Below are 14,632 nucleotides of genomic sequence, written 5' to 3'. Positions count from 1 at the left end.
CATCTTAACAGATGATGTAACTTAGCATATGGATGAATACAGCACAGTACTATGCATTTTCTCTTCCTTATGTTAATAACATTTTCTTTTCCCTAGCTTACTTTATTGTAAGAGTACAGTACATAATGCATTTAACTACAAAATATGTGTTAACTGACTATTTTATCGGTAAGGCTTATGGTCAACTGTAGGCTATTAGTAGTTAAGTTTGGGGGGAGTCAAAAGTAATATGCAGATTTTCAAATGCACAGGTTGGGGGGCTGGTGACCCAACTCCTGTCTTGTTCAAGGGTCAACTGTACACTGTTTTTGTTACTACCACAGCATAAGCATCCTGAATGTTCCTTCCTGGAATAAAGCCTGTTAAACCTCTTTGCAGGAAAATCTGTACGACTTTTTAAGTAACAAAAAGCTGAGGAAATGTTGATACTTTAAAATAAATCTTGACCCAGTAAGAACTGGCGCTAGGTCTTTTATCTTCTTGCAGTCAGCAAAAGTACAAATCTATAAAAATTCAAATAGTAGTTAAGGGCATGCATTTTGAAGTACTTACACGTGGGGTGAGTTATTTCACAAACTCATACGTACTGAAAAAATGTTTTTAATCTGGATATGTGAGCAGAAATCACTTTTAAAACCTATAAATGCTATACAATGAAAGAAAAAGCAAGTCCATGTGGGGTTTTACCAACTGTTCTTTGGGGGGGAAGTTATTACTGGCTGTTACGCACCTTGCTAAAAATATCGTTCAGATGCATTCAGAAGCTGCTGTTTCTAACCCTGTATTAATCTAGATCTTTGAAAATCAAATGATGGCCAGTTTAATCACCCAGCAAAAACAAGCAACTGTGTATGTGGAGGGCAGGATTAGAGGAGGTGGAGAGAACTGGGTCAGTAGGTGGCAGATGTTAACTGGTTCAAATTTGAAAGGTGTTCAAAAGTATAGACCAGAGTTTATGAAAACCCTTAAAGTGGAGGAGAAACAAAGAAAGAAAATGCAAAATGTGTGTAAGAAAAGATCCTAATTTAGAAGGGTGTGCGAGTAAACACTGGTCATCCAAAAACTTATTTCTTTTGAAAAATATAGAATTAACAACATTGTCAATAACATGTTATCTTTCTAGAACGTTACATTGGTGACAACGAACTTTATTTCCTCATTTACTTTGTGGACTATTCCTGTGATGTAGGTTGTATCCTCCTTTTTCAGATCAGGAAACTGAGGCTCAGGTTAAGCAATTTGCAAGCAGTCCCCATGGAGAGCTACGGCTCAAATATAAATCTTACGATTCTAAGACCAGCATTTTCCTCATCACATATTGAACTGTGGCCATGATGGTGGCAACTCTTTTTAAGTGTCTGCGTAAGAGGTAAAAGAGAAATATATCCCTTGGGTTAATTATTGTTTTCAATAAAACAAAGGAAGAAAAGAACTACTTCTGCCTTCTCCCAGGAGAAAATGGGAATCCTATCCCTAATAAATGTTTTCTTTTAAAATACAAGCTTATAAGCTAGTGACTAGTGATCATGTGATAAGCCTATCAGAATAAAAATCTAAATGCCGAAACTTGAATGTCTTAAATAGTTCACATAGATTTATTTCAGACAATTTTGGTGGGAAAAAAAAAAAAGCATGATAATCTTCATTTTACATTAAAGTAACCAAGAGGAAAAGAGGTTACATTATTTTGTAGAAGACTTAAGCTAAAATAATAGTATTCTGTGGTCACCAGACTAGGTTTAAATTGGATGTGACTTTGTAACAAATACTGTCATGACGTTTTCACCCTTAATAGAAACTCATGGGAGTACTTAAATAAAATGAAAATGTTATCCATTTCTTATTTCCTGAAATTACCGTGAAAATGGCAGCTTAGCATGAACTCAGTATTAATACAAAACCTCCATGCACATATTTTTAATACACTCGTCAGTGTAACTTTAATAATTTTCACTGTCAGGTTATATCTATTTCTATTAGAATAAACACAGACTTTCTTTCAGAATTTTTGTCTGTAATATAAAGTAAAAGCAAGCCTTAAAAAAAAAAAACAAAAAAGGCTTAATATTTTCTAAACTTTATACCCTAGGTAATAAAGTAACGGTTCTCTACTGACTGCCTAAAAGCATCCGGGCGGCCTAGAAGGTTAACTTCCCAAGCCTCTTTAGTGGTCCGAAGAATGTTATCCGAACTGCACATCATATTTTCTTACGAGTAAGGAAGACTCAGAAGCCACAATCATTGCCTCCTCCTCCTTACAAATTCAGTTTCTGTTACCACTCTGTGTCACCAATATCATACAGAGAACCATAACAGGCCCACATTTTCAGGGCCTATTTTATGTGTGATGACAGCATTCGTGGTTTAAGATGCTGGTCTTATGAAACTCATCTCCCCCTGAACCTCAACCTACCTCTTCCTTTAAGCTAATTTACAGCTATCATCCAGGTATGCATGACATTCAGATTTTGTTTTTGAGGGGAAAAAGATCTCTGAAAGACAGAAACTTCTTCTATTCCAAAATACTGTTCTTAGCACCAGAACTTATCCCCAATCAAATAAAAAGCTTTTCACAAATTCAGTCCTGTTTAAAACCTGCACTAGCCAGGTAAGCTATTTAGTTTTAAATACTCCTAGGAAATAGAACTGACAGGGATGGGGTCACCTTTAAGAAATTTATGGAAATCTGTGAAAAGATGCCCTTCAAAAAATGTATTTAACCCCAATGTAATTCAGTATGAGGAATTAAGGATCAATTTTGGAAAGTTAACAAAACTTTTAAATTCATTCATCTTTGAAACTGTTGCAGTCCAAAAAGGTAACTCATTACGTTCACCAAAGGCATCTGGATTTTTGTTGTTTCAGATGAACAGTAAAGAGATTTATTAGAATACACATTCAGCTAACATTAAATCAATCTTGCCATCATTCAGGTAAGGAACATTAAAACAACATTCTGTATACTTCACATTAAGTTAAGCCAAAGAAATTTATATACACAACAAAATACAGTTTGGGTATTATCACGAACACTTGTATCAAACTCTGGAACCTACAAATTTCTGACATACACGCTATCATTTCATCTTCACACAAACCCCATGCAAAAACTACTGCACAATAAGTTTAAATAACTTGCATAATATACAATGAATACAGGATGAATTTTTAAATCCTTTGCTTGTCTCTAAAGCTCCAGGGTATACCCTGGAGTTGTTTTTTTCATCAACACTTCAATTTATCACCCTGTATCACCCTGTATATGGGAGGCATCAAGCTGTGCTTTGTAAATCACAATTTTATAAAAGATATGGTCCCTTCCCTTCAGAAGTTTACAATCTTGTTGAAAAGACCAATAAAATGATGTCATGTGAATGGTACTCATCAACTACTGAAAGAGTGCAAGAGGGCATGTGTTCCTTTCTTTAGGGTGATCATACAAATCACAGGATGGGTAGTGTTTTGGTAAAAGAGAACTAGAGACAGAAGAAGATCACAACACATCTGAGATGAAGATGGCAAAAACTGTGGCAGTTTAAGAAGTGTGCAATTAACATGCTCAAGGATTAGGCAAATGGAATATGATGCAGGAGCTGGGTAGAAACAGGACTTGGCCTTTATCTTGTGGGCAAAGGTCTTTGTGTTCAGGGTAATGATTATTTCTTCAGAAAGTTTTATTGTGCTGTAGTGTGTAGAACATATTGGATAATAAAAACTAAAAGGTAAAAGACCAGTTAGAAAGCTACTACAGTAACTGTCTAATAAGTATGAAGTACTAAAGCTTGAATTTAGAAGATGGAAGTGGAAAAAGAAAAAAATCAATCTCATAATTCTTCCTGTTCTAATAAAAATGATTATAGAAATAGTCATATACATGGTCGCCTGCTATCATGTGCTGAATATATAAAGGCATAATATAAAACCAAAACCTTGCAAACAGACTTGCAGGAAAGACTTTACGTAAGTCATCTCATAAAGTTACCTATCCTATAATGGAATAAACATTTATAACATCTGCTTTGAGTGTATTCTAGAGTAGCAAATACCATTTCTTAATACTGCAAGTCTTTGATTACATTTTTATGCTATTTTAAAAACATTTATTGTAGATGACCCCAAACTGAAATTTTCAAAAACTACAATTAGAAAATATCTGTATAAAACGGAACGATAACCTATACTTTACTATATAGACACCACTTCTTAAAAACCACAAGGTCTGCCTGATTCATACTAATTTTAAGATACCAAAATACAATGAATGTCTCTATATTTTACAGAAACACAGGATATCTCTTATAAACGTATTTCTCAAACTGATTACCAATATTTTATGACGAAATGGAAAAATGCACGTATGTATACTCCAAAGATAAATTACCTGACCATAATATTACACTCTATTTGTGGAAAACCTCATGTTTACATATTACTTTTAATAGGGATATACATATCAGTTTGACGAATAAACTAATTCAAATTATCAAAATGTATTATTTCAACTAATTCAAATTATCAAAATGTATTATTACAAATATAACTGAAGATTTTTGTTTTCTCTTCCTTTAAATATTCCCTGCCCCAGAAAGTCCATAAAGGCAAATTTTCAGGAGTGAAAATTAGTGTATCTTCTTCATATATTCAATAAATATTTAGTCAATAAATACTTATGAGCTACTTCTAGATGTCCAGTGTTCTCTTCAACCACTTTATTGAGGTATGATGTAGATACAAAAAGCTGTACATATTTAAGGTATACAACTGATGGGTTTAGAGTTAAGTATACATTTGTGAAACCATCACCATTATCAATACCATAAACACATACATCACCTTCAAAAGTTTCCTCCTACCCTCTTTTTGTGTGATAGGAACACTTAACATTACTCTTAGCAAATTTTTAAGTATAAAATACACTATTGCTAACTATAGGTAATATGCTGTACAGTGGATCTCTAGGACTTCAGTAATTGAAAGTTTGTACCTTTTGACCAACAGCTAGCTCTCTGTTTCCCCCTCCCACACTTCCTGGTAACCACCATTCTACTCTCTACTTCTATGAGTCTGATTCTTTTAGATTCTTCATATAAGTGGGGTCATGTAGTATTTATTCTTTTGTATCTGGCTTTTTTCTCTTAGGATAATGTCCTCTACGTTCACCCATGTTGTCACAAATGACAGATTTTCTTTTTTTTTAAGGTTGAATAATATTCCACTTTATGTAGATACATTTTCTTTATCCGCTTATATGTGAATGGACATGTGGGCTGCTTCCATGTCTTGGCTATTGTAAATAATGCTGCAAAGAAATAAGAATGCAAATATCTCTGCAAGATCCTGATTTCACTTTCTCTGGATGTATACCTAGAAGTAGGATTTCTGGATCATACAGTAGTTTTATTTTTAAATTTCTGAGGGAAATTTATACTGTTTTCCATAGTGGCCATACCAATTGATGCCCAGAATTATTCTAGGTTCTTTCAGATATATCAGTGACAAACACAACAGAAAAAGATTCCTGCTCTCAGAGCACTTTCGTTCTAGAAGGGGAAAACAATCAATAAACAATTAATTTAAAATATTCATAGTATTTTAAAGGTGACAAGTGCTGTGGAAAATGAAAAGAGAGTGGAGATGCAGCTCCCACTTTGAGTGGAGTGGTCACCAGCACTGGCCTCATCAAGAAGATGCCACGGCCTTATCAGCTAATGCAAGAACTTTAGTTTTACTATAACTGAGGTGAAGGGCTTTTATAAGCAGAGGATTGATTTTCTTTTTTTAAAAAATACCATGTACTATTATAACTGGGTGTCAAAAAGTATAGTTGACTTCATTTAAAAGGGAGGAGGGAGTGCTATTAAAAAACGTGTTGGTGGGAATGGCTATAAAAAAACTACCTTATATCAGGAACCCAAAATAACCACTAACACATGTGATTATGGCCAGTATTGCTTACTGGGCTTTACCGCTTATGACAGCCCGCCACACATGACCATTTTCACAGACTAGTAGTTCCTTATTCACATTCCAAATTCTGAACACTAAAAAGTTTAAAGCAAACCAATCTGGTAGCAAAATCTGACCCAAGTTCACGTGAGACAACTGACAGCTCTTGCTACATCTCACTTGGCAAATATATACATGAAGAAACATTAACTCTCAAAATCTAGGTAAACTTTAAATATCCTCATTGATGAAAAGTCATAGGTACATCTATATGTATACATACAACCTTTCTTTAGCTGCCCTATTTTACTCAGAAGATAGTGGGGTTACATCATATGTAAATTTATCATATTAAAAGTAAACCAGCCATGCTCAAAAAAAAAAAAAAAAACGAAAAAACAAACTAAAATTCTATCTAGCATATAACCTCGAGGAAGATGGACGATGTTGATCTGTTGTTACAGATTGTGATTTTACAGTTTAAAGATATGTATTTTTCATACAAATGTCCTGTAAACACTGGCTAACTGCTGTATCTCATGTTCAACCAAAAACAAAACAAAAAAAACAATGTTATTTATTCCAACACTGAAGGAAACAGGCTGTTTGAGACCTACTGAAACATACTATATAAGAATCTGCATGGCATCTTTCTATTGAATTTTTTAGGATAATTTTAACTAGATATGAATTAGACTAAAGCACTATCTTTAAAAAAATCCGAGATGTAACTTTATAACCATGCTGTCTGCAAGACACAGGTGGCTACTGAGTACTTTAAAACTGACTAGTCTGAACTGCGATGGGCTGTAAAGTAAAAATACACCCTGAATTTCAAAAACTTAGTATGAAAAAAAAAAGAATGTAAAATATCTCATAATTTTATACTAATTAAGCAATGGAATAATAGTTTTCAGATGTTGGGATAAATAAAATATTGTACTAACTTCACCAGTTTCTTTTTCCTTTTTTTAAACATTCCTACTAGCAAACTAAAAATCTGAGCTCACATTATATTTCTATTGAACAGCTCTTCTCTATAATAAAGACTGAGAAAAAGATTAATACAAAATTTCTCAAGTACTTACATTCTAGAATGAATAATTTCACTTTAGATCACCAAACAGAGTAATACAAACACAGATAAAGGTAGCAAGAAACATTTATCAGAAACTCAAATGCATCTACGGTTTTAGATATTCAAAGAGGTTTCCAAAAAATTCAACAATAAAGTAAAAGTCTTCATTATATGATATGTCTAATTTGTTTCAAAATCCATTTTCAGTATTTCCTTAGTCATAAGTATGTATAGGAGGGTTCTATGTCCTATTTCCCTTCACTAGAGTTAGGGTAGATCTAAGTTTCATGAACCAAACACATATCATAATGGAATCAGAAAACAGACAACTTAACTTTAACAGATGGGAAAATTTCATAACTCCTAAAAAACAACTTTAGAGTTTATGTAAAGTTGGAGAAAAGTCCATTGCACAATAAGAACCATCATTAGTAAAAGATACACTGATTGACATTTCCTAAATATCCTTAAAAGTGCTCCAAGTACCTATTTACTGAAGTTAGACATATATATACTCCACCACATAGCAGTTCCATTCCTGTGCATAGACTTATCAGAAATGAATGCTTATTTCTATCAAAAGATTAAAAAAAAGGTCATAGCAGCCTTATTTTAACCCCAAACTGGAAAGATATTCAATGTTCATTTACTGTAGAAGGGATAAATGATGGTATAATCATACAATGGAATATATACGACTGGGTGGGGGGAGAGGGAGATGATACACACATGGATGACTCAAAGACATAATGTTAATCAAAAAAATCAGACATAAAAGAGTTCATACTACATGATTCCAATTGTATAAAGTTCAGTAACAGGCAAAACTAATCCAAGATAAAAGATGCCAAAGACTGGTTCTTCTGTTGGGTGAAGGCAGTATTGACCAGGAAAGACACCAAACAAAGCTCCTGGGGTAGAGTGTAGTGTAGTTACGCAGGGTACGCTTACGTAAAAAATCTCTGAACTAGCAAGAGTGCCAATTTAACTACATGAAGTTAGACTTCTGTAAAGTGGTTTTTGTTTTTTTTTTTAAATATAAGTAACTTTTTTTTAAAAAAAGGGTCTGACATATCATGAGTTATTTTCAAAAGAATTACTTAAAATCAATTCTTATTCAGAATTTACACAAGAATTTTTCTACTCAACTCTACAACTAAACTTAATTTCTTTGCCACTTTTTATTAATAAAAACTAGTAATCAGTTCAATTCTATTCAACCTACTCTTAATTTTCAGATTATCTGATAAATTTTCATAAATGGATAATTCCCAATGTCTTTAAAAAGTGTAATAATTTTCTCTATAACTAATAGTTATGAACTATTTGAATGTTTATGTCTTTAAATATGTAATTATAGTAGTTAATTCTTAGTTTAAAAAGATAACTTTAAACTCCACAAAATTCAGGGTTTCTGATCATATCCTTTCTTTCATTGATAAAGCATACATAAAAATTAAATTTAGTATTTGGGAGTTCACTAGAAGTCCTTTTACAGTCCTAATGTGCTTATTTAGATTTCTTATTTGCTTTTACCCTCCCCCTCTGACAGGAAGAGGGAGAAAATGCTGTTTTGCTAATAGTGAATAACCTTGAACATACAGAGTTCAATACAATGTTCTATGGAAATATAAAAGACTATATTCATCCAATCCTAGAAACTCATAGTGCTTGACAAGTGATTATTTAAGAAAATTTGTAAAACTGATTTTTGTGTCATTTCATGTGAATATAAATCATGACTATCCAGTTAATAGAGTAATATGTACTCAAAGAACTTGACCTATTCACTACAACTTTAACAAATATATTATCTTATTAAATGTATGTATGCATTCTTCCTTCATCTGTGTCTACTCCAAGCAAGACAGCTGCTAAGTTTTATAAAAGACAAACACAAGACTTGTGGGGAGGTATCAAGGTGGACACCAAGAAGGAAACCCTGGGGCATGGCTGAAGGGAACTGTGTTCACCACTGACCTCAGCCAGATCGGCTGGTGTATCCACACCGGGTCTTGGGGTTGTAAAGGACAGAAACACAAAGCAGGTAAGTTTCTCAACTGACAATCTTAATATCCTTCCTTCCTAGTAATACATCACATGTCCTGAGACTCAGGGTCTATGAGCAAATGAATTATTATGCTGCACCAACCTAGACACATGTGATAATGCAGAGGGAACTTAGCAGATGGATGGTCAGAGGCAGAGTCAGGTGACCTGGGTGAATATGTCCGTGGGCCCTATGAAAACACAGATGGCAGCTGGTCCCTACGCTAGAAGGTAGAACTGTCATAGGCAGTAAGAACTTTAAGACTGCCTGAATGCTTAATGTATATTTCACATGGTCTTAGATAAACAGAAACTTTTTATAACTCATTTTCAAATCAAAACATTCTTTAAAATAGTACTATGCTGAAAAGGTAAAATGTAAATATCTCAGATGTTTAAAAAAGGCAAAACTGGTTCCATCTAAACCAGATTCCTTTTACTCACACAAAATTCATAATTTACCAACACTGAAATGTATCCCTCTCCTCTGTTACAAATGTCAAACAACTAGTTTATCAATATCTGAAACTTAAGAAAACTAAACAATTAAATATGGCATAATATTCTTTCTTTCCTATAACTGAAAAGGCTTAACTACATTTTAAAAAGTGGAGCAGTGAGACAAAATACAATACCTTCTGGATGTGTTTCTCCCAGATGTTAAAATAATGGATCCTGAGGATAGAGCTTAAATTGCTCACAATCCAAACACTCTGAAAATTAATAAAAATAAGTGTTACTTCAAGTTGCATCTTATCTCAAAGAATTTCAATAGCACGTTTCACAAACAACCCTTAACTACTGACTGAAAAACAAAATCTGAAAAAATGACAAAAAAAAGATGTATTGCAAGTAAAAAAATTCCTAATTATACATGTTTTCCTTGGGCATAGCTGTTGATCACATCTGATCAAAAATACGCATTACAAAATTATTTATACCCAAACACTACTTATCTGTCTTTACACTGCATTAAAGACTATATCACCAATTCTCAAGTGTGTGAGAAGTTAATGTCAATGACCAAGAGGAATTCTGATCAAGGATTCTGGGAGAAAAAGTATTAGAATTATTTGGTAGTCAACACAAGAACTGAAACACCTCATTTTTTTTTTCTAGACCATTAGAAACAAAAAAATGTTAAACTTGGAATTAGAACCTTCCTAGATACAGAATGACATCGACATGTGGACAGTTTATACTTTTAAGAACGAAAGAGTGGGTGAAAAAGTTTTAGGCCAGCAAGACCCAGAGTCCACACTTTAACACTGTGGTGGCCTTGGAAACTGTATATTGACCAATAGGCCAATGGACAGTGAGACCAGTTGGTGATAAGACAGGTATGGTGCAAACTCCGAGATTCCACCATAGCAGCATTCCACTCGTATCACCCACTGCATTTATGTCTGGTTTACATTTTTAGAATTCTCAATTCCTATCCCACAGCCTATGATTGGTTCTCAAGGATTATAGCTTAGCCTCCAAATAAATCCATAAACCTAAACCTTAAACTCCCCAAATAAAGTATTTTTCATTATCACTTAATTTTACCAGTGCCCTTCAGTCTCCTTAAAACCATATATAGATTACAAATTTCTTTGAGTGATGCTTCCTTAACATCCTAGGGAGGCAGGCTGTTCAACCACTCTGCCTCTGGGTCACTTTCTCTGTATCCTGCTTACTGTTATTCTCCCTGTGACTGTGAGCCTTGCATTCATCTTTGAATCCTCCAGCACCTAGCATGGTGCAAGGCATAGAGCTGATGCTGAGTGAAAGTCTGCTCTATGAATCACCGAATCTGAGAGACTTTGTCAACTCATATACCATGCTGAAGTAAAAATAATACCAGCAAAGGGAAGCAGGTAGTTATATGAGCCAACTACAATGAAGAATACTCGCCTTTTTAAAAATTTCATACTTCATACATACCCAAACACACACGCACACTCAATTCTCATTCTCGCTCCCTCTCCGTCTCCCTTCTCTCGCTCTGTTCTTCATTAGCAAGACTCTCCTGGTATCTATGTCAATACTCTCCCAACCCCTACAATCAGCCGGCTGGTGGCAGGGCTCCTTTCTGCCCAGGTGAATTGGGATTCTAGCCCTGCTGTCTGAGGTCCTGCACCAATTGGCACGGTAACTGGACGTTAACACAAACCCTCTACGCACACCATCAGCAGCTCCTAAGCTACCCTCCATCAGCAGCTGGGAATGTCACTTATATGTGTAAGTCAAAAATACCTAGAATGATAACTAAGGCAGAATATTCCTAGAATTTTACTAGTAGACAGCTGGCATTGCCTTAAAATAGAAAAAACAAACAAACAAACCCTGAAGAGACCTAGTAGTGATTAAAAAAAAAAAAAAAAAAAAGCCTTATCATTTCCTATTAGGACACTACTTTTTCAGCAACCAAATAAAAACATTACCAAATCATTTTATGTAATAAAATTTAACCTTACTTTGACCTTCCTCATAAAGCAAACAAACCTCTCGATCCAATAAAGCTCCATCTGAACTATGTAAGATGATAAGCAATACCTTAATTGCATTCATTTACATGACTTTGAAACTATTCTGGGCTGAAGTCACTGACTGCAAGGTCACAGAATACAAAAAAGTAAAATGTGTGCAATTTACCAAGGAGGAGGAATGATGCACTTGGGCAGTGGGGAAGACCTTCTCCCTCCCTCATCAGGAGACACCCAAAGCTTAATGCAATCAACAGGTGCAGCCATCTCTAACATCTCTATCTGAAATATATCATACATATACACACTGATTTTATAAACATACATATAAAATATAATAAGAATATGTACTTGGTAAGTCCACCATATATTATGGTTTTCTTATTAAAATCAATCTCCCTGAACAGAGGCAAAGGGCAATTCTATGCCTTAACAGCATTTAAAATCAAAATATGAAGTAGGGCTATTATTTTTTCCATTGTTTCATAAAAATTTCTAACAACTAAAATTCAGGTTATAAAGCTGTAACAATTTTTAGGACAAGAACTGCAAACACAGGATGTTAAGTATACTAAGCATTTCTGCTTTCATTTTTCATAACCTAAGCAAATACTCAACTAATTTGCTTAGAGGAGCAGACTTTTACGTCTCAAAGCCAGTAATACCACATTAGTAAAAGTAAAGAAATACAACTGACTGACAGAAACTGACTACCATAAATTACGAGGGACAATGTGTATTCCTCAAAACCTCAGAATATATCATAACACACAAAAACAAGTTAATCCTACAAAATATTTCCCTTTAGTAAAATTCTAACACAAACTAGATGTTATTGGCACTTGAATTTACTGGAGAAAAGAGAAGGAAACTAAATGTTAGGATCTAGAGACCTTTAAAAATGTCTGTAATATTAGTACAAATGTAGAGCCTCAAATATTTTTTTCGGTTTAATATAACATCACCAGGAGATTCATTTAAGAAGTTTCTGTCCATTAAATTAGATAAATCTCCCACATTTAATGTACTACCAAAGCATTTCTATACTGCTCAAGCCAAACTTTTGCAATTTAAAAATGATTTAGTGAAAAAGCAGCAATGATATTATAAAATTTATGCTTCTTCACCTTCTCTCCCTACCTAGAAGGGCAAGACTCTTTTCATGTAAATCTGTATTAGATCCCAATCATTTCAACTGATGATACTCCACAAAGAACACAAGGATGAAAATATATTTAAGTACTATATTCTTAAACAAACTCCAACACCCTGATGCCACTTTGTCCTGTTTAAATGAGAAATAAAATAAAATCTCAATTTCTCTCTATATGTTAAGCCAATTCACTTTGGAATACCTTAGTAGCAAAATAAATGTATACATGTATTTTAAAAAGTACTAGTTACTATTACGATCCACATATAACTTTCAGTGACCATATCTTCTTTAGATATTTTAATCCTATCTACAAGAAGTAATTCAGGCTTTAACATGATATAGATAATCTGTATAACTATGTAACAAGCAATTCATGGTTCACATATCTTGACAAGGATAAAAGCACTGGGGCCAACCAGCCTCCTCTAATATTGCTTCCAGTGTTCTTGGTCACATTTTTATCTGATTTCAGATCTCAGGCTCATGGTAATTTTCTGATAAATATAACTTTTGTTATTTCTCAAACACTTCCCTCTGTCCATCCAAAAGACTGAATGCTTTATGTTCCTAAAGCTCATTGATTATGATCACAATATTTATCTAAAGTTCTATTTCATACACATAAATTATCCTTTCCTTGGATATTAGAATATGTTAAAACCAATTTTTATAATCACAGTCTAGCCTTTGTGTGTCTTTAAATGAGCTACAACCGTGAACTGAAAATGAACTATATTAATGGCATCACTCTTACAGCTCTCAAAGTTGAAGAAAAAAGTCCAAGCTTAGGTTCTGACACACTTCATTTTAACAGCATGCATCAGCCTCAGGTGAGCATAGTAAATCCTGCCCACATAGCAAGTATGCATGTGTGTGCTCCTCTTTCCATTTTCTCTTTTCTTTTCCTTACCTCTCCCTAGGAAGTCAATGAACTAAATATTACACACTGTTTAAATATATACAGTGGTACAGAGATAAATGATCTATCTTGTCCAAAAAAGAGGTACCTAAATAAAGAAACTTATCAATTCTCAAAGTAAAATTAAATCCTGGACTGACAGGTTGCTCAGATAACACTCAGAAAAGAACAATATGACTCAACCTGTAAGGAACAGACCAAAAACACTCCATAAGATGAAGTGTATCTAGAGGAGTCCATATCTCCATTTGAAACGCTTGCTATGGAATATGTTAACTGACAGTTCCATCTAGGAAATATTTTTCTTCCTCTCTCACCTGTTCCCCCACCCATCTTGCACTCGACTCTATAAACAGCAGTTATCCCCCATTATAAAACAGTTGACGGTTAAAAAACAATGAGCCAACGAAGAAAGTACAATATTCTATAACTGACATTTACTGCATTGGCCTTGGACTTCTAATCTTTACCAGACGGGCACACAAATCAATCCATCAGCTCATAAAGGTGTGCTTTTTTAACCTCTAAAACAGATGGGATTGGCCAGAAGTGTCTGGCATGTCAAACTGCTAATCACTGCTGCCCTTTGCACAAAATAACCCTCTTAAGTTGAGGCATGGTTGCACGGGAACCGACATTAGTCTGTGGGAAACCCATTTAGCTGTCACACACTCCCTGCCACTCCTGCTCTCCCTTAATTAAGCCTAATGCCTTATGCTTTGACCTTTTGTTCTAGCCTATTAACCCTATCTAGTACAAGTTCAATTATGTTAAACTAAAAACTTTGCTGTAAAATATTAAATGCCAAGCTCAAAAAATCATGAGGGACATCCTCACAGCCCTTAGTTCTATGCACCCTGTTACTCCATGCATGTGACAGTAAAACCTCACTTTTGAAGTGATACTGATTCTGATAGTCTAGAAGAACCACATGATCATTCTTGTTCACCCCCTTATTTTACAAACTGAGGCCAGAAAACATTAAATGACTCACCCATTTCACAGCTTCAGTT

General features: G+C 34.3%; 1 protein-coding gene across 11 annotated transcripts in view; it reads right to left on the bottom strand.

The window, feature by feature from the left end:
- Window positions 1-14,632, bottom strand: part of NRIP1 (nuclear receptor interacting protein 1) — a 190,684-nt gene that overhangs the window by 160,886 nt on the left and 15,166 nt on the right. For all 11 annotated transcript variants that reach the window (XR_009563680.1, XR_009563682.1, XR_009563681.2 and 8 more), the window contains exon 2: window positions 9,709-9,786. The gene's annotated coding sequence lies outside the window, so the exon portion shown is untranslated. The remainder of the gene's footprint in view (window positions 1-9,708; window positions 9,787-14,632) is intronic.

Source organism: Globicephala melas, chromosome 4 (assembly GCF_963455315.2).
Source record: "Globicephala melas chromosome 4, mGloMel1.2, whole genome shotgun sequence".
Lineage (NCBI taxonomy): Eukaryota > Metazoa > Chordata > Mammalia > Artiodactyla > Delphinidae > Globicephala > Globicephala melas.
The sequence above is the reverse complement of the archived record's forward strand: the minus strand, read 5'-3'. Positions and strand labels throughout refer to the sequence as shown.